Raw genomic sequence first — 21,422 nt, 5'->3', positions numbered from 1 at the left:
ACCTGATGCAAGAGGCGATTGCGGCAGCGTATAGTTTGGTATTGCCCTGTGGGTATGTGCTAGGTTTCCATCGTGAGGGTTGGAGGGCAGAGTATGCACCTTTCAGATGTGTGGGTCTGGAGGGAAGGACCTGCTAAAAGTTATTGGGAACTGGGAAAATGTGTGAGCCAAATAGAAGGTGCAAAGTCAGAGGGATTAGGTGCTTTTGGAAAGGCTGCAAGGAATGCAAGGAGGCTAGAGACTCTCCAGACAGGAAGATACCAGGAACCGTGAGTGCACAAAATTTCTGTCTCAGGTTAATACTACCTGTACCTGGTCAGCAGAGCTAATCAAGCTTCCTGGCATAAGAGCCAGTTTCCATTCATTTATCACCCTATCTGTATATGGGCAGCCATCAAAAGGGGAGGGACGAACTCACAGACAAGAAAAATTTAGGATTTCAATGCCTGTCTGCCAGGCCTATTGATGCCAATATGTACATGCACTGCATAGAGAACAAGGAGATATTTCTTGACATTAAATTACATTGTAAAGCTCAGAGAAAGTTGATCCATCCCCTGCAATAAACTCCAAAAAACCATACAGAAAGTGATTAACTTAAATATGAGCATGAACATCAAGATACACTTTATAAAGCAATCAAAATATTTCTTCTGTCATTTAATGTTCCTCTTAGTCACATAATCTGTGACCTCTTAAACCTCACTATAAAGCGTATAAAATCCCACAAGACCAGAAGTTCAACATGGGGGTTACACACCATTTCTGGATTCACTGACGCCGCTTTATAATCTACCCTTCTGCTCTTTGTTTTCCTTTGCACAGGTTTTGCATTTTCCTGCCAGCTTCCCATTGTCCTTGAAATCAGAGTAACGAGAAATTGAACAAATCAGAGTGCTTGTGCCAATCACAAACAGAACAGAAATGGTCAGTGATCAGAAAAGCAAACAGAGCCTGCCTGAGCTGCGTACAGATTCTGCTCCGTACACTACTCACAAGCAAAACATTTCTAGAAAGGTAAGTTAGTTATTTATTGTGCCGACACACAGGCATTATTCAAAGCAACAGCAAGATAACAACATTACTAGTATTAGGAAACTCATCTCAACTTTAGATTATCTCAGAGTTTTTATGAGGCAAGAGAATATATGAAGTTTGCTTCAGCGAAATAAAGCCCTTTACTTACATGGCTTGCAAGAGCTTCCAGCAGCTGGAGTCTCTGAATTGCAGTGCATGCAGATATTGTGCTTTGCTGAAAGCCCGCTAACTTTGGCACTGGAGACAGCACATAACTCACCGGTGCTTTGGATTGATAAATAATTTCCTTTAAAAACACTCACACATGTTTTTTTATCAGTGGTGCACACTGACAGTAGACTGCAAAGCAGAAAGCCTGTCTGGCGTTATGAAGGAAGAGTTCCCTCTCAGCTGAATCAAAAAAAAAAGGAGTCCTTGACCCCGACAACTAGAATAAATCTACTATATCTGCTGGCTCTTTTCTGAATGCATACTTGAGCAGTAACATAAGAGCGAGCGGTCGGAGCGCAGAAACTGTGGCATGTCATGCTCTGTACCGGTAGGGTATGTGAGCAATGCTTCCAGCGCAGGCACAGCAAAATGCAAACACAATGCATGTTTTCAGCTTTTATTTTGTTCACATTTATTTTAAAAATAAAACAAAGATGACAGGCTTCTCTATTTCAGTTCACAGCTCCCAAGTGGCAGCGCTTTCAGCTCTGTCCCCTCTGCTGAGGTTCCTTCTGTTCCAGATGAGGTTACTGCTGACTTTCTATTTCAAACCTCAATTTTCTGAGAATCTCTGTATCTCAGCCAGGAAATGTAACCCAGACTGAAGTTTAGCATTTCAGACATCATAAATGCAATGAATTGCCTGCAAGCAAAATGAGTGTTTTTCAGATTTTTTTTTCTCCTTCAAAAGATCTGTTTACTTCTTTTTTTTCTCTCTCTCTCTTTCCTTTGTTCTACTTAAACTTATTAAACTTCATAAAAACAAGCATAGCTTTTGGAACAAGTCCTCAGTAGAACAAATAGTGAGACGAATATGAAAAGCAAGATAATGATGTAGCTTAAAACAGGTAAATGTAAAGTTTCAGCAAAAAAGAAGTTCCTTGCTCCATTGTAAAATTATATTTACAAGAATAAAGACATTACTTTAAACATAGTCATTCAATTCCCAGACAATGAGGACAGAGGTTTTATGGAGAGAATGAAAAAAACCCCCATATTTTAGGCATAATAAAAGGAGTAGCAAAGAGATAAGAAAGAAAGAAAATCAAAGTCCTCATTCATTCCATTGTATTTGTTTGCAAGAGGGAAAAAGGGAAACAAACTTACAGCCTAAAATCAAACTTTAAAATATTGTAAATTCAATATTCCTGGCTTTGTGAAACATAAAGATAAAAAAAAAAAGTGCTCAAAACTTTCAATGAGTATTTCTAGCTTAAGGAAATAATAGTTTTTAATGAAGAATGATCAAATGGTCTCTTTTGTCTAGTGTGTTATTCCCCTTGTGTGACTACGGACTTGAAAAATCCCCGACACATTTTATATGTGTGTTATCAAGGTTTTTCTTGAATCTCAGACTTGGGTTCAGCTTTTGTTGTTGTTTCTGTTTTTTGCAACTTTATTAAGACACTAAAACACATGTACAACTTCAAAGTTGTTTATTGGTAATTAAATTGTCTCTCCCAGTTGTAGCTGACTAGTAGCAGTGATATATTGTGTTGAATGAGAGAAGTCTCACTTTCAATTAGTTTCCATTTATATCCCCTTCCTTTGTCAAATACTGAAACTCAAAGCCTACAATAATTTAATTTTTACTCTTTTCAGCTCTTCCTGCTCTTTTCCCCTTCCCTTTCTCCACTAACGTTTTCAAAATACGAAGCACTATCAAACCATATATGTATATCTAGAAAGTCAAAGTATTGGCATTGATTTTTTTTTTTTTTTAAATTAGAATTCATATTTTAAAGCTGTTGCTTTGAAAGTGGTTTGGGTGCAAGTATTGTTCTTCAGATACCAAAACACCTTTTCTCTGCAGCGGGCTCAAGCCTCATACCTAGGGCTTATTTACCTAGGTTGGTGCTGATCTCCCGTGCCACACGGGTGAGCCTGTTGTCACCTGCCACGCTAGACCTCTTTCCTCTCTGCTGAGCCGTCAGCAAGCACATGTTTTCTCCCTCTCTCCCAGTTCAACTTTTCTATTTTTAGAAAATAGCTGGGCTTTTTCACTTTTAATCTTGTTTTACAAAGCGGAGGGCTTGTGACCCAGTTTGTAGGAACCACACTTGGCACACAGGACTACTCGCACACACCCAGGCTTCAGGCAGCAGCCCCACGAGTGGGGTGTATCGGGATCCCATCCAGCTTTCTGTCCATGATTGCAAAGGGCTGAACTTCAAAAACTGCTTGGGACCTATTACCTGCTTCTTTGTGAAGTGTTTTGAGGCAAGCAGAATATATACCTAACTTCTGAGAACCAAATCTTGTTGTATTCAGTATGGACATGTGAAACACGCTGCTAATTTGAGCACCAGCTAATTACCCCCAGGCGTGACACTGTTTCTGCCGCAGGGATCTGGCTTTCCCCTGAGGAAGTAACAAGCCATCGGGCAGTGCACTTGCAGCTCCCTGTGCATGGACGGTGTCATTTCTTCCCCAGCCCACTTCAGCCACAACACAGCTGTGTAAGCCCTGCAAGCTTTGGGGCACTGTGTTTTACTGTGGCCATGTGCAATCGTGTCTCACAACTGGAGGCAGCAGTAGTCTCTGAAAATACCATCTGCTTTACTGAGTATTGCATATGCATTCACAGACCTTTATATAGGAGTTAAGAAAACAGTTCACAAACTAAGGGTCACAGTTACAACCGCAGTTGTGTATGTGAAAGTGGAAGCTTGGCCAGGACCCCAGAAGCTATAACACAAACAGAAATGTATGAGACTTGTCGGGTGAAGTCTATGTCATGATCTACCACATCAAAAACTTTAAAATCTTTTTTCTTTTTTTTTTTTTTTTTCCTGGTAGAAGTGTAGACCCTCATATGTAAACTAAAGTCTTATGTTTCTCATCTATCTTTCAAACACCCGCCCAGAAGATTGGTTGGGTTGTGCTGCCCGTGGGCTGGGAGCACTGCTTTGCTGGCATGACACTGTATGATTACCTCTGAGACCCTGAGAAAGTGGGTCCCTATATCTGATGTGACACAGTCCATTAAATGACCTTGATCAGACTTTGTTTTAAAATCATCTGGTTTTACTCACAGCTTTAAAAAATTTGGGCATCACAGGGGTATACATCCCAGTAGCTGTTATTTCCAATGTCAGCTTTTACAAAGCCCACACTTAGTTCATGAGCGATGCAAGATACACGGAGTCAATAGGACCCACAAAGCTCAGTTTCATTATTTCGTGTACAGGCTGGGCAAGAAGGACTCAAACAGTGACTCACTGGCAATGTAAGATGACATGACAGGTAAATGTGAACTAGAAAGCATATTTCCCAATATGGTAAACTTTCATTACCATCTAGAGATAAACCGTACCATTGATTGGCTCCGTGGAGGCACAGTGCTACCTAAAGGCACTTACACTGTTTCTAGGATCGGCCTGGGGCCACAAGTACAGAAGTACTTTTAGTGGAGGCATTGAGCTGCCCCGAATCAGTTCAGTCCATCGTGACTTAGTTGGTCTGTCCCTGATAGAGGCAGGCTGTCTCCTGCAGTGCTGCTTCGGGGTGCGCACCATGGTCTCCAGTGCTCCAAGAGGATGTATTTGCAGAGGTGCAGCATTAGAACAGAATCACAGGAGTAATTTGGGTTGGAAGGGACCTTTGGAGTTCATCTCATCCAACATTTGCTCAAAGCAGATCTAATCGGCTGGCAGCTGTCCCTGCAGTACATGCCATGATGACTATTATTCAGGGTTTTCCATTCCATACAGCACACCTGACCTCCATTACCCGCAAGAGCAAGGAGCTGACTCAATGATTATGATCTAGAGGGATTTTGCATCCCTTATCCCAGGTAATTACAAACTCTTGGTTATTGCAATATCTGATTACCCAATCATTTGTTTATACTTATCTGGCATGGAAGCCAAAAATAATATCTCATTTTACAGATGTGGACCTACGGCACAAGGATGACATTATTTGCCAGAGATCACATAGTCTGGGCAGAGTAAGAAATTGAGTGGTCATCTCTCAGGGCTGGCATCCTACCTGCTGTCAGCTGTCTGTCCATTCCTGCTATCAGTTAGCTATTAGTTATTAATAGCCAACCTGCTATTACAGATCATTTTTTGAGGCAAGGGGCAAAGTCACACAGTGCTTGTGAGATGCCAGCTATGTAATGGATTCCAGTGCTGAAGCTGAAAGTGGGGGAAAATTAAAAATTGTTAATGCTGCTGCTGTGCATGTGGTGGGCAGCTGTGCTAGGGATCATCAAATGACTGATTCTCCTTAAAACACAGCCCTTCTGACAATCTGGAATGGGATCCAAATTAGTAAAAGCTGGTTTTGGAAACCAGGAAAGGTCCCCATGCTCTCCACTGCTGTCAGTGAGAATTCATATTGTAATGATCAAAAACTGTGTGAAGGTGAGTATTGCTGTAACTTGTTTAAATTACAGGCCTGGAAAAATATACTTAAGACATCTGGAATCAATTTTTGTTTTGAAATTCAGTTCATACATAAGGAGGGCTTGGGAAGAATGAAAAGACAAGATAGTCTTGTCTTGAAAGACAAGAATGAAAATGAGAATGTTTAAACAAATGGCCCATATGCATGGCCCTCAAGCTTCAATCTCACATTTAGCTTTTGTTGAGTAATACTGTTTTATATGTGGTCCCACCAATATATATGTATGGCATGTAGCTAGGAAATGATATATTACTTCTGAGAAAACCCAAAAGAATATAGCATGGGTCACAGATCTATTCTAGACTTGTTCTGCTTCCTGGAGTGATCCAGTTAACCTTCTTTGTGACCCATATGTGGATGTCCCATACTGCCAACTCCTGTCCTGGACACTGTGCTGCATACCTGCTCAGACTTGCCAAGCCAGCCAAATTAGGACTGCAGCAATATCTCTCTTAAGGTGAGATGCTAATGCCACTTGTTCATGTGGTCTCAGCTAGTATAGGGACTAGTGAATATTGGGCAAGAACTCAGGACCTGCAAATTCCTGTTGATGCTTCAAACTGCACATTAAAAAGGAAGAAATCTGACTTTTTAATGTGTAATTTATTTTAATTTTAATGTGTCATTAATATGTAAAAAGCAAATCTCCTTTTTAAACCTGTGGTGTGTAATATCTTGTCTGTATAATTTCTGTCTTGAAATCTGAATGGCCAGATCTTGAGCTGATATAAATCAGTACTGCTGCATTGATTGCAAAGGCAGCATAATTAATTTACACTAGCTGAAGTTCTGGCTCAAAAATGTGCAGAAGCATATATATTCCCTTTCTGGTCATGTGGGTGCCACTGGAAGATGACTCAGGACCTGATGGCTACCATGGCTTTATATCCACATCAAAGCTTATCCTTAGGCCTTTTGCCATACCCCATGGGGGCTGAACATTTGTTTTTGAATGCTTCACTGAGCTATATAATTTAGGAACATCAACAACACATACCATTAAAACCCATCAAAAGCAAATCTCAAGCTCAGATACAAATGTCCTGAGCCTGCACTTCAGGAGCTGTGTGATCTTCCATTTGAGGGTCAGAAAGGATTTTTTAATAAACTGCCTTGCCTCTTAGAGGTCAGACAACATGGATGAAGCCTGGAGATCCTTTGAGGCAAGGACATTCTCTCTCTCTTACATTGGGGGGTGTATGTGTAGCCAAAAGCAAAACTCATTTCAACTACTGCTACTTCATCAGAGGTAGGAAGGGAAAATAAACTCCCTGGGAATTAGAAAGCATGCTTTCTATCAGTAGCTTGTGTCACTTTCCTATCAAAAATCTGCTGCTGACGTACCTTCAACATGATGGTAAAACATTATGTTTCATCTTTTGACAGTTTAAGAAAATGGTCCTTTTTGCAATGGATCAAATCCCCCATAAGTTAAATCTGTAACCCTTTCTTCTCTATAACCTTGGAAAAAGCAGTCAGAAACAAAAACCAGTGCCCCAAAATATCACGTTCAAGATACATTTGGAAATTTGAGACAGCTTTCCTTTTCAAATTCATCAGTCTTTTTATCATGTCTGGAATGAGGTGGAGGCTATTTCAGACCAAGCTATTGAAAACATCAAAGAAAAATGTTCTTTTCTTGCAATGAGCTGCAACCAGTCTTCTTCCTGCAAGTGCAAAGCTTTCTGACACAAGGGTATCTCTGACCATCCCTCAGGGGTACAGAATGAAGGAAGGCACCTCTTTAACTAGGTAGAGAAGAAGCCACTTACAGTGTATATCACCATTTGAAGTGCAGCCCAGTTTGCAAGAAGTAAAAAGGGCTGCATCACTGGTACAAACTAATTTAATGGCATATGGTTTCTTCATTCGGGAAAAGGCTTCAAAACTGAAAAGCAGATTGCAGCTTTGCAGAATAAACTGGTGCTGGTGGTCTCATTGCATGTAGTTTACAACTGCTTAAGTGATACAGGCTTGTCTGGATTGAGTTAAATTTTTTTTTTTTTAGTCCAAAAATAGAATTTCTTCAGCTCTGTTCAAGCTCAGTGTTGTTCCAGTTGTCTTCAGTTTTCTTCTCAAACCCACTGTTTTCCCAGATCACTTTATGGATATCGTGTATGGGAGGGGCGGGAGTGTAGTAGCTGGAGCAGAGCACTGAGGGCTTTGATTCCTGCTCTTAGTGCTGCTGTTGACTGTAATCCTGCTTTCCTTCTGTTCTTCTTCTGTTGTTCTTTTCTCCTTCTCACTCCTTCCTTTAGCCTACCTGGCATTTGCGCTTGATGAGAAGTTCCTTGCAATCCTGGTACGTTGTCTAATCCTATCATTTAATAGAAATAATGGAGGAGAAGGATTTCCGGACTGCTCCAAGCCCAGAAGATGCTGCTCACAGCAGAAAAGACTGCTGAGGAGAGGAGCAGTGGTCATCGCAACAGCATCCCACAGCCTTATCACCTTTCCAGCATAAGGCTTAATTTCTAGCAGAAGGCTGCCTATGAATCTATTTTGCATTTTCTTACAACCCACTCAGCTGCTGCAATTAAACCCGAACCCCCAAACTTCCAAAAGCAGCATGCTATGCCATGGCTACAGTACATGCACCCACATGCCTGGGGTTGCGGGGTCTTATTCTTGTGTGTGAGAGACGCAGGGGGGACGGCCTGTGTCCGTGGGTCCATTTCTGCAGCAGGGGCACAGGCATATGAGGAATGAGGAGCACAGCAGTGTCTACCAGGAGAGGACACCCAATTAAATCCTAATTTTAAAGGTGTAGTTGAAGAAATTGGTACAGCTGTCCATTTCCTACATAACAGGGCTAGGTTTAGCACAGCAGTTTGCAGATGGAGCTCAGTATTCTTCCTGTTTTACCTCTTAGGTAATAAACCCGTAAACCCCTGGGGTTCAGGTAACACTGTTCTAATGAACCCTGCCTCCCTTCCCCTGCCTCCCTGAGCACCCCATTCCCGGCTGCGCAGTGACCCACAGCATCTGGGACCAGTCCCACTGAGCCCTGGCATCCCCAGCCCAGCACCCTGGGGGGGTCCGTGGGCTGCTGAGGCCCTGCACGAGGATCCCCTCCCATTCCCACACCAGATACTTTCTTTTCTGTGGATGCCCAGGCACTTCGACCATCCTACTGCTGGTAGGGGTTGCCTTTTCCCATCACCTTTCACAGATGCCCAAGGTCCAGAGACCCCCGGCAGCAGACCCCAAATTCTGTCCTTCTGCAGAACCGGGCCAGCGTTGCTGCCGCGTCTCCGGGAGGTATGAAGATCTTTTTAAGGCTACTGCACTGCTATTACTTCAGCGCTGCCCGTGCATAGCAGACGTGCTGTGGCTAGGTGCCAAGCTGCCTGGAGAAGAGCCTTTTTTTTTTTAACGAATGATCACACAAGCTGTAAGCAGTAGGAACTGGTGGTCTGAAGCAGCTGTCAGCAGAAGCAGGGTCCGTATATTTTTTGCGGGCTGGATGGCTCGATATACGCGCACGTGCTGAAATACAGCTGCTCCGAGGTTAGCTGTGGCCTCCAGCACTGACACAACGTAGGTAAACCCAGTAATTTTCTCAGTCTTATCTGGAATGGGTTTGGACTCGTGCCCCTATCCATTAAGGCCTTCGGCCATTTTGTGGAGCGAAGCGAAGGCAGTTTCTGTGAAAGCTCTCCTGCCTGGGCTGTGGAGGGCGGCCTTGCCCGGGCACCCCGCTGCGCTCCGGCCCTTGCTCCCGGTGGAACAGCCTGAAATGGCGTCTTCGAAAGGGAGGAGGGCTGCGCCGGGGCTGCCGCCGAGGCCTGCCTTTGGCACCCGTGCGATGGAGGGCTGCAACGACTATGACAGGCCAATCATGTTGTGAAGGCCTAAACAGATAAGTGTTAGTGCTGTTGGTGAAAGGAAGCAGTGCCAGCCGCTTTTGGCCAGCGGAACAGGAACGTGTCCCGTTGCCTCGGGTTGAAAAGGCTTTGGATGTCTAGGGCTTGCACAAATTAGAGGGAGGAAGCGCTGGTAACAATCTCTGACACATATTTGCTTAATTCATGGACGAATTAACCTTAATTATCCCATTTATAAATCAGCTTTAAGTGGAAGGGCCCCTCCTCACCCCCCACTGCTGCATATTTGGGGGATTAAGTTGTTTGTTTTTAGTGATAAATTAGAAACATCTGCTTCCGCTGACACGCTAGAAAGGAGGCACATACAGCAAAGCGGCTGGCCGTGCTGCTCTGATGCTGGGGGGGATTCGGTACCAGGGCATGGTCCCGCTGACCTCTGGCCACGGGATCCGAAAGGATCAGGCCGTGTCCCCTCTGCATGGGGGCTCGGTGGGGCAGGGGAGGTGCACAGCTGCTCCCGGGCTTGCTGCTCAGGGTGGTTTCTGAGGAGGTCGGAGCAGTGGCGAGCATCTCCAGCAGCGTGCGCTCGGCAGAGCCTTCCTTTTAAGGGTGTCTTGGCAGCTCTTCCGTACAGGCGAAACTGTTTCTGCTATGGGATCATCAAGTCTTAAAGTCAAGGAATCCAAACCTCGTGCCAGAGTCGCTGCAGAGGTCGCTGAAGCGTGAGCAACGATGGCAGTAAGCGGCCCAGCGACCCCTCCTGATGAAGGAAATAGTGCTAACTGAGGGAACGGAGGTGTTTTACAGCCCTGGCGTATCCCTGCAGAGGTGATACAACTTCCTGATTGACGAGGCATGTTGGAAGCGGCCAAGAGACACGCCATGTCAAAGCACTTCACGTGGGCTTTCACCTTGTGCAGGAAGTGTGAAAACAACCCTCCTGGCTACAAGCCATTATCTGCAGGAGTGGAAAGCTGGGGCTAAATCCTGCCAGATGCAGCAATCTAAATATATCCCAGGCATCCATGGAGCTGCACCCATGAGGGACCAGGTCTGTGCATTCCCCTATGGCACCCCCAAAGGGAACCACGAGGATTGTTTTGACTTTGGTGTGGGCTGGATCTCACTGCAGGGTTTTAATACATGCCCTATTGGGCTGCAGAAACAGATGTTTTAAACACACCAGTCAGATACTTTTTTTTCAGCATTTGGCAATCAAAACTCTTGGACAGCAGCCCTGATCCACAGGGACAGAGCTTGCCTGCAGAAAGGGATAAACCAAAATGCTGGGTGGTTTCTAACAGCTCCTGTTCCCAAGATGCCCTCTTTTTCTGCCTGGATATTTTCTCCAGGTGAGTTTGAGAATTATGCGCATTTAACCAAGATTTTCCAATAATCTCTCAGATCTGCCAGAGCAAGAAACCCCAGGCAGGTTCAGTGCATGCTCTCAGACTGGCTGTACAGTACAGGTCCTACAAGGTGAACACCTCCTGGTAGTGCAAGATGCACTGTTCATGTGCGATGCAGTGCAAAGTACACGTATTTCTGTCTCAGAAACTCTGCCCACAGAGATTTTGAATCGCAGTTCTGCCCAAAGCAGGCTACAAAATCAGGACTGAGGTGTGTGGCCCGTCAGCATGCAGGGAGCCATCCTAGGCAGTCCTGCAGAGGAAACTCTCAATTCTCCTTAAAAAGCTGAAGGCAACCTCCAATGCAGCCTCCAAAGCCCCATTCCAATGTAAAGCAGCGTAACCCAGCTGCAAAGCTTAAAATACAGTGAAATGCAATCCTTCCTCTACAGAAACCAAAAAAATACCCACTGCACACCCATGGACCTGGGTGTGCAGCAAAGCCCCTCTGGAGACCCAGGGGCCAGCCCTGGGCAGACAGGGCCTGCTTGCTCTGGGGGTGCAGGAGGGAGGCGAGAGGTAGCAGGACAACCAGTTGCACAGCTCGCCAGGACCACTGATCCTGCTTGTCCTGCCTACGGTGTTTTATTCTGCCTGACTGCCTATGTTATTTCATCTTTGCATTCCCATGGAGGGCACTCAGATACATGACGTTGATGATGATGAAGTTGAATCAGGAAAGGAAATTTTTCTTTCTTTCTTTACCCAAGCTGGGGAGAGAAGTGAAAGTTTCCTTCTTCCAGGAGAGGAGCAGGAGCTGTAACCTGGACTCCAGGCCTTTATGGGAACTGTTTTGCTGGAGTATTGGCCATCCTGTTCCCATCCCCAAAATCACTACCTCTCCCTGGAAGAATGTCTTGCTACCCCACCTCAGAGCTGGTGCTCAGAGGTCATCTGCAGACATGTATTGCCCTTTTCTAGCAGGAATGTCTGCACTGAGTCACAGAAACAGTAACTCAAGAGATGCCAAAGCAGCCTTGTTCCTCCTCCAGCCACTGGGAAATCAGCTCTCAGGAAGCTGGAGAGTACCTTGCCACATCATTTGCTCAGGGGTTACAGGATAGCCCACTGACCGCCATCACTTTGGGGAGGAAAGACTGCCAGCAGAGCCCCCCCAGAAATCCCCTGTGAGGAGGTGATAAAGAGGGAGCCCCTGGGCAAACACACCGACATGCCAGGAAAATGGAAGGGCTATGAGAAGGAGGATACCAGATTGGTAATTTACAGGAGGAAAAGGGTAGAGGAACTGAAGAGAAGTTGGAGACAAGTAAAGATATGTGGGACTGGGAGGGTTGCTAATGCAGGGCTGTGATCAAGGCTGTTCTCGAGTTGGGACCAAAGGACAGACTCTGGAAGATAACTTTCAGAGCACATCCGTGCAGAGCTGGAGCTCATAAAGACTCAAAGGAGCCAATTGCTCTGTAAAAAAAAAAACCAAACTGACATGGTGTCTACAATAAGCAATGGATGCAAAGAGTAACCTAGGTGTTTCTCTGCTAAGTCCCAAAAGAGCCACATCCACTGTTTAGTGACAGTGAAAAAGGACTGGAAACAGCAGTCTGGGGTGTGTTGGGGTGGTGGGCTCAATCCCCAGGTGCATTGAAATGCAGCAGACCAGCGCTGTGCAGGAACATCAGTGTGGGGCTAGCAAGGCTGGCGTAACATCAAGTTTTCATAGACTGCTGAAAAGGGAAAAGACTTTTGGTCCTGAGTCGTAACTGCTAGCGAGAATAGCAGATGCGTGTTCCAGCACAAGGAGCGTCTCCCTCCAAGAAAGGGAGAGTTTTCCTGGACAAATCCAGAAAAAGTTCAGACAACTTTTTTTCCCAAAGGGTAAAAAAAAAAAAAAAAAAAAAAGGGAGGTCCCTCTCAGCAGCTCACAGATCAGGTCCCCCTGTGCTGCAGTGATGGGACTCCCACGCTGGCCTGGACCCAGCCACAAGGCCCATCAGATCAACAGAAAAAGGTGGGGCGTGCAGGCTGGACACACACCTCTTCAGCTCTGCCCTTTGAGCACTCCTTGTTTTTATAGCGTTGTCACTCCCTGTTTTTATTGCACATTTTTTAAACTACATTTCAGGTCCCACCTCCATTATTAATACCCTCTCCACTCTCGTTTTCTCCTGAAAGAAAAATATCTTTATTGAAAGAATGTAGCAAAAACTGAGAGAAATAAAACAGAGCCCATGAATTACAATACATCCAAAAAACCCATCCCCTTACTGAACAGTTCCTTTCCTTCCCCAGCTTTAACCTCGGACTCTTGCCAGATGTTCCTGTTTGTTGCAGGGTGTCTGATTTTGGGTTTGGGGTCTCTCCAAAGCAGAAGGGGAGAGCGTAGGCTGAAAATAGGATGGGTGGCCTGATGGCGTCCAAATACAGTCAGCTATGTCCATTAAATCTTGTTCGAGATTTGGCCTCCTCTTCTGTAAGCTGCACCCCATTTGGGTCTGAGAGATGCGATACACAGATGAGGAAGACAAATCCAGTAGATAGACTGAAGACGAGCCAATACATTTAAGCCAGCACAACATATGGACTCTCATATCTCTCAGCCTAGGAAAGATTACTCCCCACAGATTTCTTCTAGGTTTGCCCAGACTAAGTGAAACATCCCAGCCAGTGAGACTTTTCCCTTCTTTCCCTCTGGATTATTTTATAACCATATACCTCTTGCTGCCAGGATCTTTTTCCCATTATGCACAGCCTATTCTTTCCCTTTTAAAATGGTCCCCATTATCCTCTGTGATAAGACTTGGTTTTATACTAGACAGTTCTGCCCTTCCCAACGGATACACCTCACAGAAATGTGTAGACTGTTTGATCATATGGTCCTATCCCCCCACACCCCAAGGTTTAGAGAAAATGGAAAGTATCTTTGAAAACTTTAGTCAGGTCCTCTGCAGTTCTGCCTTCATTGCTTTGAGCTTTCCCATCTGCATCCAACATCAGATGAGGCTTGAGGCTAGACACCCAGGAACAGATTCACACTGCTTTTCCAAAATGAAAACTGAATCCTAATTTATGAAGAACCTGAACAATTTATTTCAGCTTTGGGAAATCAGAGGAGTCTGGATTTCTTCTTCAACCCAACATAAAAACTACCCTACTGATCTGCACCTCTTACTTTAAAGAGACTGTGGGCAGAAATGAATACCTTTTGCTCATAGTTGCAACCTGATGCCTGTAACTAAAATGTAAATCTGGCCAGTAATTATCTCACTTGCAGCCTTTATTTTCTGGGTATGATCATGAAGACGAGCCTACAAAGCCTCTAGGTTTCTCTGCCAAGGCAATCACATAATTTCTTTGCTGTCCTTTCAACTAACAAAGAATCCACTTCAGCAGATAAAATGGAGTTTGACCTGTCTTATATCTGTGACAAGCAACCTCTAGGAATCAGAAACACTGTATTTTTTTTAATGACTCTTATTTGTATAAAAGGTTGCAGCCTTAGGATTTTCATTCCCCTGTGAGATTAAGTTTTTCTGGTCAATCTAAGTTGTCATTTTATCATCTGCAATGTGTCTGTTTTGTAACATGGATGTTATTTGATCATGCAATGACAGTATGCGTAATGTTGCTGTAGCATCTGTTTAAGGACTCTGGAAATTAGGCTTACTGGTGTGTGGGACAGACCTGTGAATGGACGTGTCATGGAGAATTAAGGATATAAGTCAGCTCTATCACAGTGAATGGGACAGAGGATCTTCTCCTGCAGACACTCAAACCCAGCCCTCAGGACACCGTTTATATGTGGATTTCCATCTACCTTCTCACCTTGCCACTGTGACTGAACCATAAAGTGCAACAGTGAAGCGTGGAGGTGACGGAGAGGATGAAATAATATGAACACTACATTCTTTGTGTGCATCATTCCCTGTTATTGCTACTGAGCCAGAAGCAGTCCCTGTGGCTGAGATGATACTTAATTTCAGAAACCATTCTGTTTCCTGTGTCATTAAGCCATATGGAGCAGGACCAGCCTTCACCACCTTCACTCTCACCTACCCATCAGATCGGTGGGGTATCATGGAGGAAGGACAAGGCATAGGCAGCCACTAAGAGAGGGGAATACACCTCCCAGTCCCCATGGCACATAGTCCTCACCCAGGTGACACCTGATAGAGATGTCCCTAGCTCTACCTTCTCAGAGCTCAGCAAGGATGCTGATGGTGGGCTTCCCACTTGGCACAAAACTTAACCCAGGGGCAGCTTCAAAGGGAACCAGGCTTTCAGGATTTCCTCTGTGACAGTGGGCAGGCATATCAGCTCCTCCACTTCCAGTTTTGCTTTTCTGAACCCTTTGCCCTGCCCTCTCTGCGACATGTTTCTCTACTCTTAAATGCAGTTCTTAGGCAGAGCATGGCCCGTGGGGACACAGCATCAGGGGGACCGACAGCCCTGCATTCCCACCAGGGGAAATCTGCTCCAGTAGCACAGCTGGAGTTGTTACAAACCAGGGGAAACAAGGAGCAGGCACTATAGGAAGAAGGGATTTTCCACCTCTAATGCAGCACACTATAGAACACGATAGTTGTATGATTTCTGAAACAGGTTGCTGTTAGAGAATTTCCATAGCTTGCACAGCTCCAAGGGCTGTGGGTAATGCTGTGCTCACACCCATATTTTCCTAAAACTTCAGCCTGAAAAGCTTCATCATTTCCTTGAAAGTGAGTGGGTTAGAGAAATTAGCCACCACTGTGAGTATCGGGTTTTGGGCAGTTGGCATGCAGGCAAGCCTTGCCTCAGCCTCGCCTGGGTAATGGTAACCAGAGACGCAGGGGAAAAAGGGGAGCAAGAAACTGTTAATTCATGTACACTCTCACCTACCCAGACCAAGGTTGTGCTTAATCACTTATGCTCAGCATTTCATTTATGTTTAACAACACACATTCTCTCCCCAGTCTGCACATAGGCAAGAAGCATAATGCTGGTAGCAGTGGAAGCACAAAAAATTAAATGACCTTGAAAAAACCCAGCCAAACAGCAGAAACACCCCAACAAAATAACAAATGGATATATTTGTGAGAGTTTAATAAGTTAAATGCAGGAGCTTAAATTTGCAAGAGCACAACCCTGAAGCAAAATGATTTATTTTGTATTTACAGATTTTTTTTTTAAAAAACAAGTTTCTATGAAACCATAGCAACAAAGGTTAAAGTGAAGATTTGGAATGATGTTGGAATCATTCACAAGGGAAAAAAACAATAATCTCCATTTTGAGCTGATGGAATGTAAGATTAAAGCTAAATAGAGAGAAATATTTCAAAAGATTTTAGACAATTTAATCACCCTAAACCCTGTGAAAGGTAGACATTTAAAACTACTTTTTTGACAGAAAATTGTGTCCTTGATTTTTAAAAAAGTCTGTTTGGTAACTTTCTGATAGGAATATTATGTGCATAAATGTCCAAGTTTATTACTCTTCTCTTACAAGACAAGATACATAAACAGATTTCACTGAAGCCCTACTACAGTAAATTTCTAATGGAATCGCATGTATCCCAGCAAAAATCTGCATTTTTCTGAAAGGTCTCTCTATTGCATTCCCATCTTCAAATGCATTTCAGAGAATTCAGAATGGGAAAGTGAATCAGTTGTAACTTACCTTCACACTCGAGTAGATGCCATCGGATTTTTCAGGGAAAGCAACATGCTCCGTTTGGGCAGTGAGCTGTAAATTCAAACCAACAGGTAACTGTTGGTGATTCAAAATCCTTTAAAACAAATTTAAATGCTGCTATGACAGATAATGTACTTCGTGAAAACTTATTTGAAGCTAGATGCTCTTGTATTGAGTTTTGTAACTGTCTGTCTCGGCTAAATAAGCTTCCACTCCTTTCCTCGGCCACTTGCCAGCTTTTCTAATTTAAAGCAACTGTGAGCTTGCTGTAAAACTCCTGCTGGAAGGAGCTCAATGTATACCATGGAGCAAGGAGCAAGCGTGTACTCCAGACTGAAGCGGTATGACAGTCCTAACAGGACCTGGGGCATAGCCTCCCCAAGGTGGTGTTATATCATCTTTGGAAAGCATGGTAGGCAAAGTTGTCTCCTTCTTGGTAAAGACACAGAGAAGAGGAAAAAATCATGCTTCTTCTGGCATGTAGTCCCCTCAGCGTGGGATTTGGGAGGAGCAGCATCTGCCTCAAAGTGGAGGAAGAAGCAACAGCCTCAAATACATAAAGTGCTCAGAGCTCCCAAAGGACCCTGGTCCTCAAATTGGCCAAAAGACTCCCAGTATTTTTAGAGGCACTAGTCCTTGGTCTGAGGCTTCGGGGACAGGTCCAGCGCTTTTTCCTCGGCTTCCTCTGCTAGTGCAATGCGGGGTGCACCTCTTACAGGGTGGTTGGGACACCCAAGCTGAGGTTCATGGCTGAGCACAACCCCAAACCTCTTGATTTTGGAGAGTTTTAAACCTGTGATTTTGAATAGTTTCAAAAGACACTCATAGCAATGATCCTGTCTTCAGAGACGCTGTCAGGCTTTAAATAACAGAGGCATGGTTTTCAAAGGCATCCACTTAGTGGGGATGGCTCTGTTCTGCTTTGCTCAAATTAAGATAGTGGAGCGTGCGAAATGTTGTTCATATAGGAGAGTGGCTTGTGCCCATGTCAAATTCCTCCTTTTTGCAAGGCATTTATTTCAATCAGTTATGGTTGACACACGTGGTGTGCATTTATGAATTGACCGAAAAGGCTCCCTTTTGCAAATAGGAATTTTCTCTGCAGAGTAGCTAAAAACAAGCAACCAAAAAGCCAAATTGTAAAACATTATTGTGATTTGAGAAATTCCAGTCTTTGAGCTTCCACATTAGTACCATAACAAACTTCTGTTTAAAAATGAGGGTCCTGAAAAGCCTACCTCAGACTATGCCCCAAATCACTCAGCACTTTTGGAAATGCATCCAACTGACCTGCTGATGCTAAGATGACATAAGGTTTATTGTAGTTGTTATTAAGTGACTTTGGTTTTGTCAGTCATATTTTCTTGCAAAACTAATATAAGTGAAGATGGAATCATTAGACTGAAATTTTCAAAGGTGTTTGATGCCTCTAACAGAGGAAATGGATCTTCTGTGACAAAACAAGTCAATGACAAAATGCCACTTGTGAAGTGGCTATAAGAGATCTTGTTCATTTGAATGTTCTAATTTACATGACACTGAAATATTAAGTATTTCATATTTTAAATTGAGAATTAAAAACAGTCCTGTGCGTCCAATCAATAAAGGTAAAATACTGCTGCCAGTGATGGGAGAAAGGGTTTAAGGAAAACCAAATATATATATTTTTTTCCTAATGGAGTTTCATTCCAGTACTAAATGGTAATAACCAGGATGTAGAACACTCTGTTACAAAATCATATGGTACTGTGAAAGCTTCGGTATATGATTTTACAAGTATCATTTTTTCCTCAAATTATAACTATTAGAGTATTTTTATTTTGCTCTATGGCTCTGCTGGTGAAATTGGTTGTAGGTGGGCAACAGTGAAAGTACAAATATCATCCTATTGTGTCACTTAAATGTACATAAATGATTTCTGTATCTTAATCTTCACTTAGTGATCAAGCGTTAGGCATATCTTTTTAGGTACTGGCACCTCTGGAAACTTGTATCTGCATGCTTGTGACAATTAAGTAGAACTTTTAAAGATCATCCAGAGAGTGTTGCCCTCATTCTCTCAGTTGATCACTTTCTGCTCCTGTTTAGGGGAGCATGAGGTGATGCCTCCTCTTCCTGATGAGTCTTTCTTGGGGAAGCAAGGGATGTTGCCCCGTCACATAGGGGAAAAAAAGATGTTTTCTAACAGTCTGTGGAGAAGACTGGCAGGAATTACAAACCTGGGCTCTGCCACTGATTCATACCTAGCTCTGGACTCAGTTTTCCTCACTTCCATTTACTTACCTGCCTCACAGGAATGTGACTAAGGACTAAACAGCCATTGGTGAAGTAGTAAATAATATTAATCACAGTAATTTTATAGCAGCAATAATTAAGATCAACTGTTTCTTCTGAGCTGTTAACATTTTATGGCCTCTGAGACTACCTGAATAGTTTTCTGTGGTCCACAACACAAAGTTAAAGTACCAGCTGGCAGTTCAGCTCCTATGGCAGAGGGAAGGATGCTTAGCAAGGAAGATGCAGTTAAAGCTTTGTCAGAGGGAAAGTGACATTAGCTCCAACATAACAAGAGTCTTAAAAGGAGGGAGTTGAACCCATTTCATTTGCTTACCAGGCTTTCCAGATTGCAGGCAGGAGGCAAGAGTATAAGTGGGGGAGGAACTGCAAAGTGCTCTGCAAGCCTTGGAGGTTTAACTGTTCAACAGAAAACACAGGTTCAATTTTTTTGAAAGAAAGATTATAATTCTATAGGGTTGTACACTGGTGCCTGTGGTACGCTCATTTTTAATCCCTCTAAAGTCACAACTCTAGGCAACCATTTCACATTTTAGCACTTCACCAGAACATTGATTTTCTTGCTCTTGGCTTTGTCTAGTCACAGCTGTAGTAGGATCAAGCTGCTAGCCACAGCATCTGAACCAGGAACTGCTATTTGGTATTCATGTCCTCACAGGTACAACATGGCAACTAACACAGGGGTTAGGAAAAAAGAAATCATTCATCTCAGAGATATTTCAAAGGGGAAGAAAATGCCTCTTGCCTCACCCATGAGTGCAAGTCTTCATATGGTCCTGTACGTGTGGACATTTGTTGCATAACAGATTGTTGCATCTTGAAGACAAAAAACATGAATCCATGTTATAGATGCATAAGTGTAAATGTGCTCTAGGGAATATAGTTGTCACACCCTTGACAAATTGTGATCTTTAATCCTGTCATGTGGCAAGCAGTTGAGACTTTTTCCTGGTGACATCTTTAAGCCCTTTCTCTGACCAAAGTGTTTTAAGATTTGGCAGGTTCTAATACATACAAAGGATGTTTCCAACACAAGTATCTGAGGAATCAAACAAAATCCTTCAACTGCAGTGAACGACTAAGAAGTTGATTTGCTGGCAGGAAGGAATTATGACTTTGTGGCATTAAAAAGAGAAGTATCCTTTGATGCTGGGATTTGGGATTTTCCTGTGTCATGGCTGAATGCATTTACATCCAGATAATACTCAGTTCAATAGCCAAGATGTGAATGTAACTGCTCAGGATTCATCTTGCTTCAATACTGAGAGAATGAGCGGGTTTATGTGGCACAGTGCACTCTAGGAGGTCACAAATCTACTAAAAGCCAGAAGCCTAATTCTTTCCTCACACAGAGTGGTGTGAATGAAGACTGCCTTCATCCAGGTAAACAGAAATATGTCACTGTCCAGTGCCTAAATGAGAAGAAAAAACCATTGTTACATGGAAATATGGTGTCAAAACACATGGAAGTTTATGCTTGGTTTGGTTGTTTGTTTTTTTGTTTTGTGTGTGTGTGTGTTTTTCTTTTAATAACAGCCTGGCCTGTAGAAGAGCTCATAAAACGCTCCCAGGGTGATAATACAGAAATAGCTAAGAAAGAGATCAAGGTGCTGCTTTCATGACTCCCAATTGGTGCACCCATCTGGAGATGCCCAACTAGTGAATGGCTGCAGGATGGGGACACATCGATGATGAAAAGCTCATGTCCAGATGACTGTGCAGGTGCTGGGGCCACACACCTCAGGGAGGCATCTGGGTACCAATGGATTAACTCCACATGCATTTTTTATCTATATGAGATGCAAAGTACAGTTCCAGCTGGGCCTGTGACTTTTCAAATGAGTTTAATTTATTCTAAGCCTAAATTTGCTAGAAAACACAGTCTAAATCTCATTTACCCAATGAGATTACCTAACTAAAGACACCTCTGCTCTGCACCTCCATTCAATCGTTAGTCACCAATGTAAAGCTAGCATGCAGGGTTTAAATCTTGTCTGCTTGGAACAACTCTGCTATACTTACTATTTTGAAATCAAATGCTATTTGTGGCAAGCAGTACAGCACATTACATTTCTCACCCTCCAGTAAGTCAGATCACCCCAGTGTTAGGGCTTGGAGTCTTAATGGGGCAAAGCATTGCAGCTCCATTGCCTCCACTATAAATCTGCAATTAAAATTTTAGTTGGAATTTCACTTCACCTGCCTACCCTCCACATGATGAAGGGGGCTTTTTTCCTGCTGTTTTTTCCCCCCTCCCTTTTCCTTCAACAGCACACTTTTCCAGCAGGAGTCTTAAACACCAGAGCCCAGACTGGCAAAGATGTTTTGATGCCTCAGGCCATCACTGGGAACCTAGTGAGATTTACAGGGCACCTGAAATGAGGGGGGGCTGTTGTAAGCTGACAATATCTGCAAAAATCAATGCTTTATCTGAATCTTCTGTCTTTTTTCTCTTGGTTAGTCTGTTTTCACTAAGCAGAGAGAGTGACCGTTGTACCAAATGCAGACCAAAGTATTTCTGCTCCAAAAGCTGGACATTTTTGTTTCTCAGAAAGTGTCAGGTTAATATCACTGGGCACAGGTCCTTCCTCAAAGTTAATAAAA

General features: G+C 43.5%; 1 protein-coding gene across 3 annotated transcripts in view; it reads right to left on the bottom strand.

The window, feature by feature from the left end:
• The window catches only part of LOC142029050 (complement C1q tumor necrosis factor-related protein 7), a 127,248-nt gene extending 110,218 nt beyond the window's left edge, over nt 1-17,030 (bottom strand). Inside the window, exon 1 of one of the 3 annotated variants that reach the window (XM_075023338.1) lies at nt 16,509-17,030. The gene's annotated coding sequence lies outside the window, so the exon portion shown is untranslated. Of the gene's footprint in view, nt 1-1,186; nt 1,454-16,508 lie in introns of those variants that run through there. The other 2 variants (XM_075023328.1, XM_075023343.1) reach the window with 2 other exon arrangements.
• Nucleotides 17,031-21,422: the final 4,392 nt, after the last annotated feature.

Source organism: Buteo buteo, chromosome 1 (genome assembly GCF_964188355.1).
Source record: "Buteo buteo chromosome 1, bButBut1.hap1.1, whole genome shotgun sequence".
Classification (NCBI taxonomy): Eukaryota; Metazoa; Chordata; class Aves; order Accipitriformes; family Accipitridae; genus Buteo; species Buteo buteo.
Note: the sequence above shows the minus strand (reverse complement) of the source record. Positions and strands in the feature narration are given on the sequence as shown.